Raw genomic sequence first — 14,930 nt, forward strand, 5'->3', positions numbered from 1 at the left:
TGACACGCGTGAATGCGCTGCTGCCTACACCTGCATCTTTCTTGCGTCTGTGTGTCGCTGCCTGGTCGCTGTCCCTTGTTTCTCTGTGGCTGGGGCAGGGAAGGGCCCGCGGGCCGGGCTCGTTCCGCAGGACAAGCCGGGGCCGCACGGCAAGCGCAGCGGTGCCGGGCCGGCCGTGGCGCAGCCCCCGCCGCGACCCGCGCCGGGCTGGGGCGGCCCCGGGAGCCCCGCCGGGCTGGCCTTGGGCGGGTCTAGCGTTCCAGGTCCCGCTTTACGGCCAGGTTCCGCCCCGCGGGGCCGCCCCCCGGCCCGCCCGGCCCCGCCCCGCCGGCGGGCTCCGCGGCCGCGCATTGTGCGCCTGCCGCTGCCCGGGCGGAGCTCCGGGAGGGGTCGTGGTCCCTCAGCACCCCGGACCCCGCCGGGCCTCGCCGCCAGCCCTTCCCTCGGGGCGCCGGGGCTCGGGCGCGGTGAGTGGCGGTCCTGCGGTGCGGGGGGAGCGGGTGATGCCGCCGCGGATCCATCCGGCCGGGGCTCGCCCCGGATCGCTGGGCGAAGGGGGCGTAGGGCTGTGCTCGGCCCCGCCGGGCGGACGTGGCTGCGGTGCCGGGGGCTCGGGGGGCGGCTCCGGGCACGGCCGGGCGGCGGCGGAGGGTCGGGGGCTCCTGGCTTTGTTCGTGGCTGTGAGCTGCGGTGAGACACAGCCCTGGCAGTCTTTCGGAAGGTGCCTGGGAACGCTGGAGCTCGGGCTCGCAGGTTTTACTCCCTGCGTGAGTATTCAGTGTTTGTGCAGACACTGCTCTCCTTCTCTTCCAGTCTGTAATAGCGATCTCAGGTAACTGGAGTTGGCTGTGAATGTGATTCCTGTGGTCAGACTGCTGTAAGCTTTATTTACGCAAGTAAGACCTCTATGCATGAGTAAAATGGTTTTTGCAGAATGATTTTGCATGTTTCCACCCTGAAATGCAGTCTCCGATGGCTCATGCAGGAGATGGGCTTGTCCCTTTCAGTGTGTGTGTGTGTGCGGTCTTTGCTAGTTTTGGCAGCTCGTAAGTGATCATTGGTAAAGGTCCGGTGTCTTCGTGTTCTTCAGGAATGCATTAGGCTGGATGCGTGCCTGTGTTTTGATATTGCAGAAGCAACAAGAGAGAACAGCCTTTAAAAAAGGTTAAAGGAAATTGTTTAGCTTTTGTAATGCTTATCATTTCCAGCTGGCATACTTGTAAGCAAGTCACGGTAAATTGCAGGAAACAATTAGGTTTTGTATTTACTAGCACGTTGATGAGTAATAGAAGATCGATCTAAAGCTAAATTTTGATGCTTCATTTAAAATAAATTCCTGTCATTTTTTTCTGTCTGTTGTACCTGTTAACTCTTAGGAAAAGACTATTATTAGGTGACGATTAGGCAGCTTTCTTACAATTTTAATTGAAGGAATACTTCACTATAGCCAGCTGTAGAATAATGGACCCACTTGTCATCTCGTGGGTGGTTGAATGTAGAGCTGTGGTACTGCCTGGCAAAACTGTTCTTTGTCTGAAACTTCTCCTGTAGCCAAAGCAGAGCTAAAACTTCATTCTAGGAGTCAGGTGAATACAGTGTATAAATCTAGTTCCTCTGTGGTAGACTAGTGATAAGTGGCTTTTTATGAAATCCCTGTCAATACATGTTTCACATCTATAATATACATTGTTGATTGAGTGACTTCATGCTTCATCTCACTGTTTCTTATTAATAATCTAATTAGGGGAAAAATCTGGAAGGAATATGGAATTAAGACACAGTCCCAGTGGAACTCAGTAAAAAAGACATTGCAGAGCAGACAGAGTATAAGAAGAATTTCCAGTAGTACTTACTCATCACCCAAGACATAGCCAGATTTTGAATATTTCTAGCTTGTATTTAGGCTCCAGGTTAATTGCTAGATTTTCAGGTCTTTCTTGTCAGTATTCAAACTTTTATATCCAGAGTGCTTTGGGAGACAGTGAGGGAAATGTGTCTGTTGTTAGCCAAATTCTCTATCTTCAATGCATAAGAAAATCGCACCCTGAGCACTTAAAAAAATCCGATCCTTGGGTTGCAGTCATAACTCCTACCACTTCCATTCTGGAGGCACTTCCATTTAATTTGTGTAACAGATAGAATTATAGTTGTAAAATCTAGCCACAATAAGGCACGCCAGTAAAATTACTTTAATTTTTTTTTTTTTTTTTTTGTAATGTAGAAGCTGTCGGGATTGATGAACAGCTCTGTAAATACAGTAATAGTATGTGGCACTTAATCGCTGAACAAAAGTAATAGGTAATGGCTAAAAATAGTATTTCCTCTCTCAGCTCGAGTTAAATATGGATATTAACTGCAGCACGATAGATTGGTCCAGAGCTGGAGGCTCAGATCATTCATGCTTGCTGACGTGGCCTACTTCTTTATTTTCCTTTAAAGTGTCACTTTTGTGTGTGTGTTTGATAATAAATCACAAATGCAAATCAAAAAGCTGTTCTTTAAAGTGAAAATTGGAGCATGTTTTGCTGCTCCATGAAGGCACTGTAATTTCTAGAATGTGTTCTGATCCCCTGTAGCTCAGCACAAACTGCTGAGCTGCTTTGAGGTTGTGCCTCCGTTTACATGAGTGGCTGGTCTCGCACGTGGGCAGCAACATCTTTGTGCCAGGGAGAACTGTTAGGTCTGGTTCTGGTCATTTAACACTGTTTGAAGTGGTTCAATGTCACTGCTCAATAAATGCCTTCATAAAAAGGTCAGTGAAAAATTTGCCTCTCCAATAGCCCTGTCACAGTCTCTCAAGAAACTGTTGAATTATGAGAGCTGGTCATTATCTGCCTACATCTGTGGCCTGGGACTCATTAACACTGAGCACAAAGAAGAGAAAAAAATCACAAGTGCTTGTCCAGCAGTAGATCCTCTCGGAGGTGTTTGCTTTCCCCCAGTTTCATAGGATAAGACTGGTGAGTTTGAGGTGTTGCTAAAAGAGTGATTAATTAACTAGTGCATGTTTAGCCCTTGGAAGATGGAAGATAATATATGGGGATGATTTGAACGAAGTGCTTTTACTCCCTGCTATTTAAGAAATTCCTTGTCCGCTCTATGTCTCAAGTTGGAGCTCTAGGCAATTTTAAAGCATTATTTAAGCTGTGGTTTAGGTTTCTTTAAACAGAGGAGTGAGGGAAAGTCTTTCAACAGGAAAAAATAGTAGGTAATTTTTTTTTTGTTTAAGCCTTTTTTTTTAGTAACAGCAAATCTGTGTATGTGAGAATGAGGAAAAGGGAGTTGAATGGAACTGATCAAGGAACTGTAGTGTGAGGTAAAATTCTGATATTTTTCTCTCAAGTCATCCTGGAAACACATTTGCATTTAAAATTTCCAGGCGAACCAAGCCATAGGACCAGTGCAGAATGCTAAATGAAACCTGACAGCTGACTGAAAACGCCACTCAGTGGTGCTAGGCATTCCTCTGCTCACACAATTGAGTTGAAGATTGTTTCTTTTAATGATTATGGATCTGAAATGAAGACTGGTTCTGAAAACAAATGGGATGTCAATTTTATTCTGAGATATTTTCTCTTGAAAGATGTTTACTTTCTGTCACATTACCCCGCAACAGCTTGAAAACTCAGAGAAATTGTAAAGTGCAAATCCCTTTCTGCCCATCAGATAGCCACAATATACTCCTTTGTGTTGCTCAGGCTGAAATTCAATCTGCTTGGGAGGCTGATGAGTGGATTGGGGCACAGTTGTGATTCCAGAGATGCTGGGTACCACCACAGAGGTACCTTTATATTGCTTGTGCAAGCAGACAAAGAAGCAGCTCTTTCGGGAAATGTGGTGATGCGTTTCCTGAGCAAGAGTAGTTTCTGCTCAGGAGTAATGAGATGTAGAAGCTAGGATGATGGCAGCTGGGGAAGGAGTGTGAAAGGGACCATGAAAGGCATCAGAAGAGATTGGTGAGTTTTACCTTTTCATGTGTCAAACTTGTGTGCCTGCTGTTATTGGCAATACACTGTCGCTGTGCAGACACACAACGATGCAGAACAATCTGAGGAGACTGAGGGCTGGAAAGAGAGAAGAAAGTGATTGGTAGGTTAATGTGTGTATTGGGTGTGAAAGGGCACCTGCAGTCACAGGGCTGGAACAAATCAAGGGCCTGTGCTTGGCTGTGGGTGCTGCAGTGCAGCAGCTGTACGAACAGCACAGTGGTCCACAATATCCCAGTTATGAATAGAATAACAGGCTTTACATATGCAGTCTGGATGCATATTTAGCTCCCTGGCATAATTGTAAGGTACTTGCTCTTGGAAAGTTTCTGAGGGAACAGAAAGGGCTGATTAGGAGAGCAAAGTGACTGATTTCTGAGGAATAATTAAAAATACTTAATATAGATCATCTGAGAAGCAAAGACTCCACTGATTTCAGGTATGATTACTCAAGAAACGTAATCTCTTAGCCTTTGCAAGAGGGTGTGATTAGACAATGGGCTGCAAAAGAGGACGTACCTCGAACATCAAGAAAAGCTGCTTGCAATGAAGCTAAATAATCTTTCATGAAAAATGGTGGTGACCTTGTTTGGTGTTATGTGACACAAAGAGCTGGGAAAAATGTTCTGCAGGGCTGGTCGTTCGGAGTCCCATCTTCCCTGGCTGAGCTGTGTTTGGGGATTAGGGTGCAGGTTTTGGAAACAAAGCTCTTCAGTCTGCCAGATCAGCTCCTCTGTTGGGAGCTGGCTGCTAAGCCCCACTCTGTAGTCTGCTGGAAGGGCAGTCATTCCCTGGTAGCTTGGATTTGTATGGATGAATTAATAGGTCTCGTTCCATCTTTAGCCTCTGATCCAGGAAATACATGAGCATCAGCTGGCTGCTGTTATTCTGTAAAACAAATGCTGGAGCATGTTGAATTCTGTTCTGATCATGTGGTGAGGGAATATGGGAGGTGGCAAGTGATGCTCCAGTGGTGAGCACAGCAGGCTGGGCTAGAAATATTACTGGGTTTGCATTGACTTTGTTAATTTGTGTTCTTGAACCCATGATGAATTCTCCTCTTAAAGAAAAGCTGGGAAGGAACAGGCCTGGGGTGTTTTCCTGTTTTGAGTTTCAGCCGTTACTGGCAAAGAAAACCTAGTGGATAGTCTTGGGCAGTAGTTGCCTCTTCCTTTGCCGAGCCCAATAACAGGCACAACTTGTTGGTAAAATGTGAAGAGCCATTTCAGAAGGTTGTGCAGTTCTGGTTTTTATTGTGTTACTGCTGGTCGTGATACTGTTGCGTTTCTCTCTTCAGATACAAGCTGGGTCGGTTCATGCCAAGTCTGATCTGACCACTGAGAAGTACAATGTATGATAGATAACCTATGTCTCCTGGGTGATTTGATGTTGTAACAGGCAATCTCTGCTCCACTAGATATCACACAGTAAACTAAGAGTTTTTATAAATCAGACGTGCTCTTCCTGAAGAACTGGTGGAGTTACAAGGGCTCCAAGATGGCATGTTGTTGCTAGATAGGGAGGAGTATGTTTATTCTGATTCATAGTGTCTGCTTTAAAAATTTGAAACAGTTTGTCTGTCTTCAGCTTGAATGGTTTATTGAAGGGCAGGCAGGTAATACATGGACAAGCATTTACAACACCGGTTTAAGGATGAACCTCTTTTAATTAAGTGTACCTTGAGTCACAAAAGCTCCTCATCTGGTGATTTGGAGCGAAGGGGGTCACATTTTCCATTCCAAGGTAGGGTCCCACCTTCATTGGCAGATACCTGGCCTTCAGACCAGAACACTTACCAGTGAAGTCTGGATCAATCCAATTCACAGTGCTCAGAAAAATAGTTACTTGTGGGAATTCTGGCATCCCCGGTGACAGAAAGTATTGGAAAACTTGAGAAATACTTTGTTCTTATAAAATATCCAAGCCAGTTTTGTGTAACTGAGAAGCAGCTTGCAAAGTTCAGATAAGAAGCCAGATGTTGGCCCAAATTAGTGAGATTTGCTTGCATGAATCAAATTTGGCATTACAGGATGCTTCCCAAATTAATTCTGTCGTGTATAATTCCAGTGTGAGTTGATTTTCTATTTTATTCTGCATGACTTCTGTTCCTTTATCATTATTAAGCTATTTCCTGGAGATACTCAGGCATAAGTGTGTGCTTGTGTGACTACCAGAATTGTCTGCAGTTACACAGACAGAAAATATTAATCTAGGTTAAAAGGTAAATTTTTCCCATGGACTGTGTATACTGTGTTTCAGTCACCATTTCTCAGTTTACCTGAATATTTGATTTGAAGAATTATCCCAGCCACGAATGAGATACAAGGCTTACACTTAGCTTATTGTACTCATGTACAGTAAAGTCTTTCTTTTGCTGTTTTTAACATTGGTAATACACTTCTGGTATCATCTCTTTTAAATTTTCTTGCTGGGAAAAGACTGTGCAAAAGAATATTTATTAGCTGATTTAAATTCAATTAGCTTCATTTCCCTTTCATGGAGTTTTTAACAATGCTTAATGAGAGATGTAACTGAATTGCAGAGCTATTGCTTCCCTTTGAATACATTGAGATCTTTGCTGAATTCTTGTGAAGGTTTCTTGATCATTCACACTTTAATCCTGGCCTTCCTAATTATTTTGTAGCACAAGGAAAGTCCCATAGATGCTAATTCTATTAGGCTTTGTCATGTTTATCTAAATAGTTCCAGTTCCTCATTTATCTGCCTTAGCATCTATTGTTTATTGGTGATTTTTTTCCTGCCTTTAAACCCCTGGGCTGAGGCACTAAGACCACCCTGTGCTAGGCAGAGTACAAACACAAAGCAGAGTGCATTCCCTGCCTTGCACAGTAACACTTTCATTTTATGACTATGTGAGGGAGATTGCTAACTGCCTTGTACTCAGACCTCTACACACACTCAATTGTCACTTCAGCCACATTTAGAAAGTAAATCTCCAGCTTAGGGGAAAAATAATTAAAACAGAGCACCATTGTTGCTGAAAAAATTCTTGTGCTTGTTGGAGGATGCAACAATTTAAGTTTATAAAGACTATCATCTGCATGCACAGGCAAAAATGTGATGCTCTTTCCTCTCTTCTCTGCCTTGTTTCTGCTCTCATTCAAGCCAATGGGCTGATAAATGCTTGGAAGTTGTGTATCCCTATTAGCCTCCTTGTTTGCTTGCCTTCTTTCAGCAGCTTCTCCATTCACAGTGTTAAACAACAGGAGAAGAAAAACACTTATAAAATACTCTAATGCATGAAAATAATATTGAGTAATCCTGTGAAGAAAGGTGTCCTGCTTCCCCCGCAGATGGTCAAACTAGACGAGTTAATTTCTTGTCCTAAAGTCTGTTATGGCAAGAAGAATGATAAAAGCACACTGGAATTGCAGGTGATTGCATTGCTGGACACAGACTCCTGTGTGTGGAGCGCTCTGAGCTCTGGGAAGGCTTGAGCCTGGAGTGCGATTTTGTGGGCAGCAGGAGTAAGGAGACAGAGCTTGTGCATGGTAGGGCAGTTAACTGAGCTAGGCTCTTTCCTAAGCATTTCTTAAGCGTTCCTTGTTTTTCCTTTGATTTTCCATGCAGGGACACACATGTACATGGATAAACATGCAGACACATGGTGTTTACAGACTGAGCATGATAGCTGAGCCACTGCTCTTCACCCAGCATTCCCCGCTCTGCTAGGTGTGCAGTGTTGTTCTCCCTTGGGCCTGGTGTAACTTTGTTTGGGGGATTACGTGGCATATGACTCTCAAAAGCACACGTTATGTGTCTAGATGATGTATTTCTTCTGCTGATACAGCTGGTGGAAAATGGCCATTCTTTTCAGCCAGGAGACGGCATGTCCAGGCAGACCCTGGATGGCCTCTCTGAGGTGATCCCACCAGCTGCTGGGAAGGTTGGATGCAGCTTTAAACTCTGGGACATACCCTTGGATGCTCCTTGCTTCATGCTGTTATGGGGAATGTGGAGAATGCTGCATAGCCGGGGAGGCCACATCTGTTGGGATTCCTGCTCGATCCATCTGAGTTTTGCAAAACCTGGTGGAGCCTTGAAGAGCTCAGAATGGCTTTCTATCTATCCACAAGCCCTGCCAAAAAATATCCACATAACTAGGGGCATTGATCTGATCTTTGGGTATGACCCAATTCCTTATGGGATATAGTCTGGAGGCGGGTTGTGGTTTGGGATGGCCACAGTGATTAAGAGACCTCCTGGAGGGGCATGATGGAACTTAGGTAGCCATTGCTACTGCTTTGGCTGGCTGTAGAGCTCTGTGCATGCATACGAAGATCCCAGATATAAGCAAGTAAAAGCTTTTGCTTTGATTCCCCCTTATTCGTGGTTTGTTTTTTTTTTTAACTCCTGCATCTACGATGATGCACATTCTCCTGCCTGCCTGTATGAATGAGACAGCAGTGGAACAGATTTATTAAGCTGATAAAGAACAGGAAAAAACTGTGGATTTGGTGGGATTTAAAGACAGTTCATACCACTGAGCAGCACAGTATGCTGTGCTAGAGTAAAGTGCTGCAAGATGGTGCCCTTGGTCAGGATTTGCAAAGTCATAGGGGATATTTGAAGCTGTTTAAGAGAGACTTGCTTTGATTATGCTTTAAAAACACTTTCTTTTGCTGACTACAGCAAAGCCCTTATCTTCCTACTTTGGGAACAGAAATCTGTGGGATTTGAGTGCTGCAGATCCTGCTCAGACCAATATTCAGTTTTGTTCTTAATTTATGATGGTTTTGGCTTACTGTGAGGAAGTTAAATGGACCGTGGCTCTTTGGGAAGTGACAGGAGGATGTCTGGGAATAGTGGCTCCAGCCCTGATGCAAACGGATCTCAGTGTTCGTGTCTTGTAGCTGCTGTGGGGGTGTGATGGACCGGGGCTTGCGCTGTCCTGTTGCAGACTTAGGTGAACTCTGGAGAGGCACATGGGTAAGAAATCAGTGAGTGCAGAGAAGCTGAGTGATGCCTGTGCATTTAGAATAGCCAAAGGTGCCGATTATTCAGTACTGGGTTTTTAGGTACAGCAGCACCACGTGCCCTCTTCCTTGGAGCCTCTTCATGCCAACAGTGCTATCTTGGGCTGTAGCTGAATCCTGCAGCACTGACAGCTGCATCTTGGCACTGTCCTGCTTCCCATCCCTCCTTCTTCCCCACCCTCTCTGATTACATTTCAGTTTCTTCCATGTAAGAACTGTAAATTACTACAGTACACCTATTACTCTCTGGGGTTATGTTTGTCTCTTGCTCATTTTAATAAATGGAACTGTTCAACAGCCTTAAAGATAAAATCATGTGAATTAAGGTACTAGGTCATGTTGGAGGCTTTTACTTTCTACTAAATGTAAGAGCAAATATTGCAAGCCTGAAGAAATACAAGGGAAATATTTTCTATGTCCTTTATGCATGGAATAACTTAGGGGAGGATGCAGAATGGCCAGCTCCACTGTACCTCACCTAAGTGAAGTGCAGTGCAGCTCTCTGGTACGTCAGTGAAAGATGGATACTGGCACAGCACAGCTGGATGCAGCTGTGACCTTGTGCCTTGTCCTAGTAAGCTTGTGCAGGAAAGCAAGGCAGCAGGAAACAAGGACAGAATGGATTCCCAAGAAAACCTGGTTCTGAAGTCACCATGAAGCTAAAGCAGTATAGAAACTCACCAATTCAACCCACCACCTTTGGTGGAGAACAGCAATCTGGCCTTTGTTTCAGTTATTTCTGGTTCAGCCACCAAAATGCCTTTGTGTTTGGGCCTGAAGCCAGCCTGGCTAATGCCATCTTGGGGGAAGAGCCTTCCTCTTATGGGAACACCAAGCCTGGAGGTCCTCTGGTTCCACAGAGAATATTTGTACTCAAACAGAAACAAGCAGAGCTTTTTACTGATTCAAAAATCCTTGACTCCCTCGGGTGTGTTTGCCTACTGCCTCCTGCAGTCTGCTGTTAGCTGTGCTCTCATGGCTCCCTGGCAGCGTCTCCCCTGTCACATTTCTTTGTATGTTTTCCATGAGCAAAAAGGCATCTGTGTTAATCTCTCATTTTGCAGGTGGTTTCACATTCTCTTCCAGCCTTTATCCGCCTCCTTTTTCTCAGCTTTGTCCCAAGATGGAAGTCAAATTTGGTAAAGATTAGAAACAAATACGTATAAGAGGAATTAACCCGAGTTTTCAAGGCTTGAAGATGACTATGAAGGGAAATAAAGTGCATTTACACTCTTCTTTAATTCTGTTGGATTTTTTTTAATATCATGCCAGATCCAGCTCAGCCTGTTTCTGTTACTGTAGTAGGACAGGCAGGGTAAGAGGGGCTCTTGCATTTTTTTCTTCAGCAAAACTTGAAGATATCTAGTAAAATCCCACCACCTTAGATAGGCAGCATATTAAATCGGCTCTTGAAGGCCTGCTTACAAACTGCTCCATCCCTGAAGAAAATGGACTTGAAGTGCTGGGAGGGAGGAGTGTTCCCTTCACTTTGATTTTGTCTTCACTTTTGAGGGCTCCTTTTGTTTGTCTGGTTTTGTTTTTGTTTTTTTTTTTTTTCATTTCCTTGAGCATCACTGTAATGACAGAAATTTAACCTTTTAGAAAGACTGTCTCTCTTTTGCTGCCCTTTAATTAGCAGGTGAGCACTACTAAGCATCATCTCATCAATATTTCTGCAAAATCAGAATATTTCTGGTGTGTATGTAGAGTAAACAAATTGAAGGAAGATCCTGATTTTATAGCAATCAGGAAGTCCTGATTTTATAGCAGTATTCATAGTAGTCTTTCAGCTTCTTCTCAGGCTTCGGAATTAATTTGGAGACATGGAACTCATTTTTAAATTACCTTAAAGTGCTGCTGAGGAGTAAAAAAAGCTGCATTGACCCTGTCTGGAGAACATAGCACCAAGGATCTGGCCCATCTTTCCTTGGGAACTGCTGCCTTATCATCTCAGTGACGTCTTTGGAATTTAGTGAGATGCTGACTCAGCATGGCATTAATGGAGTCCACCAGCCTTTTGTGACATCTTGACTTTTTCTCCCTCATTGTTAGAAAATGAAAGGATATAGGAGTTTTCAGGTTTGTTTTTGAGTCACCTGGATTCCTGCTGTGAGATTTTATGGACACGCTCTCACTGTTCTTTAGTTACCCATAAATGATTGTGCCTAGAATGTATCCTGGGAGAACACACACTTCTGTTTTTTCTTAATGCTTAATTATCTTTTTTTGTGCTGCATTCCTACAGCAGCTACCTTTGTCGAATTTTAGTCTGAGTCTGTGACTGAGGTTCCACAGTTTGAGAATAATGAAAAAAAACCCCAAGAAATAAGAATTCTAAATCTTTCAATACAACTGCTTTTATGCTATTTGGTAAATGCTTAGGAGGTTGCTCAATAAGGCCCGGGGGGAAAAATTGCCTGACTTGCAGTTAATTTTTACTGAGTGCAATCACACCTTCAAGGTGTGATTGCCCTTGACAGTCAGAGAAAGTTTTCCCTGAATTAAAAGTCTAAAAAATGGTGCTTAGGTTTGTGCAGGCTTTTGAGCGTCTTTCAGGTTTGGGGTTTGTTTCTGGGGAGTTTCCCCTCTTAGTTTGCTTTGCCTGGACCCTTGGCAGCTTCCCAGCACTGTTTTCTGATCTGCTGGGAAGGAGTGGAGAAGCAGTGCTCTCTAATTCAACAGAGGTTGGGCGATTTTGTGAAGGTTAGAGCTCTTATCGGTTGGTATTGTCCACCATCGCAGATTCAACAAGCTCCCCAGTATGCCTTGATACCCAGATTCTTCCTCCTCTTCAGTTATCACCTAATTTTTGCTATTGTAATTTTGTAAGATTTCCTGGAGTTTGGTTTCATATGTAGCAAAATCTTCTCTGGGTTGTGCCACTGGGTCTAAAATCTAAATCATGTTGTTCTTCAGTTACTTGTCGTATCGGATCTCTAGTGTTTCCTCTGTTTTCATGGAAGCTTGAAAACTCTTCAACTCTATCATCTTTTGTTGAAGAGGCAGTTTTGTTCAGGTTTTAAATTACTTCTGCTACTTGTACGGGGTTGTCACTTGCTTGCAACAGGGCAGTGGAACTAGTGTTTAGAAAGCTCATAGGTTTGTGTTCTTCTTGCCCCATCAGAAACTTGAATTGAGGCTTTTGGATGGATTGACTTAGATAAAGCATAGCAAAGGTGCTGCACTGCCATCGACTTTGCAAACTACTGCTTCCAGTTAAAATATGGAGAGACCCTTTTGCCTTGGCTGTTTGGTCATGCTTCTTTGCCAGCAGTTAGTGTCTGCTGAGCAGAACAGAGCCAGTTGAGGTAAAATCAAAAAGCTCAGGTTAACCTGTGGATAGGAGATGCTTCAGTGAGGATGGCTGTTCTAGTTCTGTTCTGGCTGCTCCTCTCCTGGCTGGGCAGGAGGGGTTCCCGGGCTGGTGACTGTTTGCACCCCCTAAGAGATCTGTTTACACAGGGTGACAGTGTCCAAGCAGAAGCTTTGACTGGTTTAGATAAATCTATTTAATCTAGTTCTGGCAGAGCTAGAGGGTTCCTCTGAGCTTGGATAATGTGTTAGTCTGGAAAATGTTCACCTTTACATTCCTCTCCAAATGGTATTGTTTTTCTATCAGCTCTTTTGCTCTGTTTTTCTGGGTGAGAGGCTGATCTTTGAGGCCGAGTCTCTTTTTCGTCCATGTGCCTTCGTACAGGCTCACAAAGCTCCCAGAGTGCTGTGTCAGTAGCAGGAGGCCTGTGTTCTCTCAGGAGGGGTCATACCTCTTCCTTTGCTGGAAACAAACTCATCCATCCATTTGTGTGTGAAAATTTCAGTGGTCTTGAAAATTTTGGTAGGAGTGACAATATGACAGTGAAAGTCTCTAAAGCCAGCCTGGCACATGAAAATGGAGAAGCAAAAGACCCCACCACCCAGACTGAAAAGGGTTTTATTTTAAAAAGCTTGAAGTTCCATAGCACTTCAGCCGAGCTGGCAACCTGTTGGCTGGTCGAAGATAACTTGTTGCTTTATCAAGTGAAGGAGAATGGGGAAGAAGTCTTAGGTTGTTTTTTATATTCATGAATTGGGGTTCCTTTTATTACTTTCCTTTTGTGGTAAGGTTATTTATCTTGAATTATTCTAACACTAGTCTTGCCCTCAAGATGATCCTGAGGCATTCAAGTTTGTGTGCCTACAGCCATGACAGCTAGATGCCAGTGAGGATCTGAGAGCCTCCTTGAGTCCTCCAGTAAAGGTCCAGTGCCAACTGGCACGGTCCAAGAATTGGTGGACTCATTCATTAGGCTTTTCTCTGATTGAACCACCAGCCACTCTGCAGGAGCAGCTTCCAAATCACACTCCCCTCTGCAACAGGCAGGGATTTCTTCCGTGATTTCTTTGCAGCTCATGAGCCAAACCAACATCACACCTGCCTGCCCTGCCATTCATCTGCCAGCACTGCTGGTGCCAGACCAGCTGTGCAACAGCAGTTGCTTTCTGTCGGGGGGAAGGACAGATTGCTACTACAGAGACTCAGGAAGTAATTGGATCAAAACCATAATTTGCTCTTTAAGCACACAGGTCCAAGTAGATCTCCTTCCCCCCACTGAAAGAACTGGGTGGGGGAGGGGGTTTGGATAAAATAGCATGATAGGAGGGAAATAAAGAGAGGAAAGAATTGAGCTGCATCCTCACCATCTGTCTGCTTGGACTGGTGCAGCTGCTCTGCCATTGACAGGCTGCTGTCTCCACTCAGTGCAGACAGCCAAATGACTTGTATCATGAGCAAATAGCTGAAGATTAATGCTGCTAAATGGCCGGGTCACAAAATCTACCCCAAGGCAAAGCCTCTAGCTGCTTGAAAACCTTAAGAATCCTCTCCCTCTTGATTCGCACTTCTCTTCAGAAACTTACACCATTTGGGAGCCAAACATTTGATCCAGAAAAAGTGCACGTTATTTTTCTGGATCAAATCCTGTGTCTTTGCAGCACAGTCAGTTTTGGAACTGGATAGGTTATCTAGAAACAAAGGGAATGGCCAGTTGGAGTTACAGTGGTACTACTACTGTGCTTAAAATTAGTTAAGGATGTATTTAAATGCTTCATTAGTTCAGGGTCTGTCTGCTACCCAGGGCTGCAGAGTTTCTGACAGTCCCAGTTCCAGTGATTTGTGGAAGATGCTCTCCTTTTAATTGTGAAGTAAATGCTCTTTACATCAAGTGCTGTGGAAAACAGACAAGCCTGAACTGCAAGGTAACAGACACAAAACTAAACAAAAATTCCCAAGGTATAGTGTGCTCTTGTGAATGGCTGTAAATACCTTTGTTGAAATATCAAGAGGTATCTGAGGGATTCACCCTGGGCAGGGAATGTAGGGTTTACTTTTCCTCTCCCAGACCACAAGCTCTTTGAGGTGGTCTCATGGCAACCTGGGTCCTGATCCAGTACTGTTGACATCCATAGAAGATTATGTTGTGTACCCAACCTAAAAAAAAACCAAAAAACCAAAACAACAAAATCCAGCACAACACAATTTTGGATACTCCTCTCCTGGAGTTATTAATGATGATAAAGATTTTCCAGAGATGAGTCACTGGCAAGTGTCCCTTCCTGAGCCTGAAGGACCATTCAGGCAGTTGTTAAGCCCTGAGAACAGCTCTGCAACTGAGTCATTACAGAAAATCTGAATATGGTTTAGGGGTCAAGGTGTCTGAGGTGTCTGTCAGAACTGTTCAGAGAGGTCACGATGGGATGGCAGTCTTTACATCACATATATTTGCAGTGTGGGACTATAAATTAGTGATAGCAGGAGCACAAAAAGATAGCTGAGTTGAATCCAAGTGCTTTTTAAGATAGCCCTGTAATTGCTGCTGCTGCTATTCAGCTCTTCTTTTTTTGCTAGTTTATTTCCCACCAAACCATTCTGTACATACTGCCTCCAGCACACCAAGTCCTGACTTTGGTG

At 44.1% G+C, this 14,930-nt stretch overlaps 1 protein-coding gene across 4 annotated transcripts in view; it reads left to right on the plus strand.

The window, feature by feature from the left end:
* Positions 1-285: 285 nt before the first annotated feature.
* PRR5 (proline rich 5) overlaps positions 286-14,930 on the plus strand; it is a 76,186-nt gene continuing 61,541 nt past the window's right edge. Inside the window, exons 1-2 of one of the 4 annotated variants that reach the window (XM_038153950.1) lie at positions 286-467; positions 814-896. The gene's annotated coding sequence lies outside the window, so the exon portion shown is untranslated. Of the gene's footprint in view, positions 468-549; positions 768-813; positions 897-14,930 lie in introns of those variants that run through there. The other 3 variants (XM_038153949.1, XM_038153953.1, XM_038153952.1) reach the window with 3 other exon arrangements.

Source organism: Motacilla alba, chromosome 1A (assembly GCF_015832195.1).
Source record: "Motacilla alba alba isolate MOTALB_02 chromosome 1A, Motacilla_alba_V1.0_pri, whole genome shotgun sequence".
Classification (NCBI taxonomy): Eukaryota; Metazoa; Chordata; class Aves; order Passeriformes; family Motacillidae; genus Motacilla; species Motacilla alba.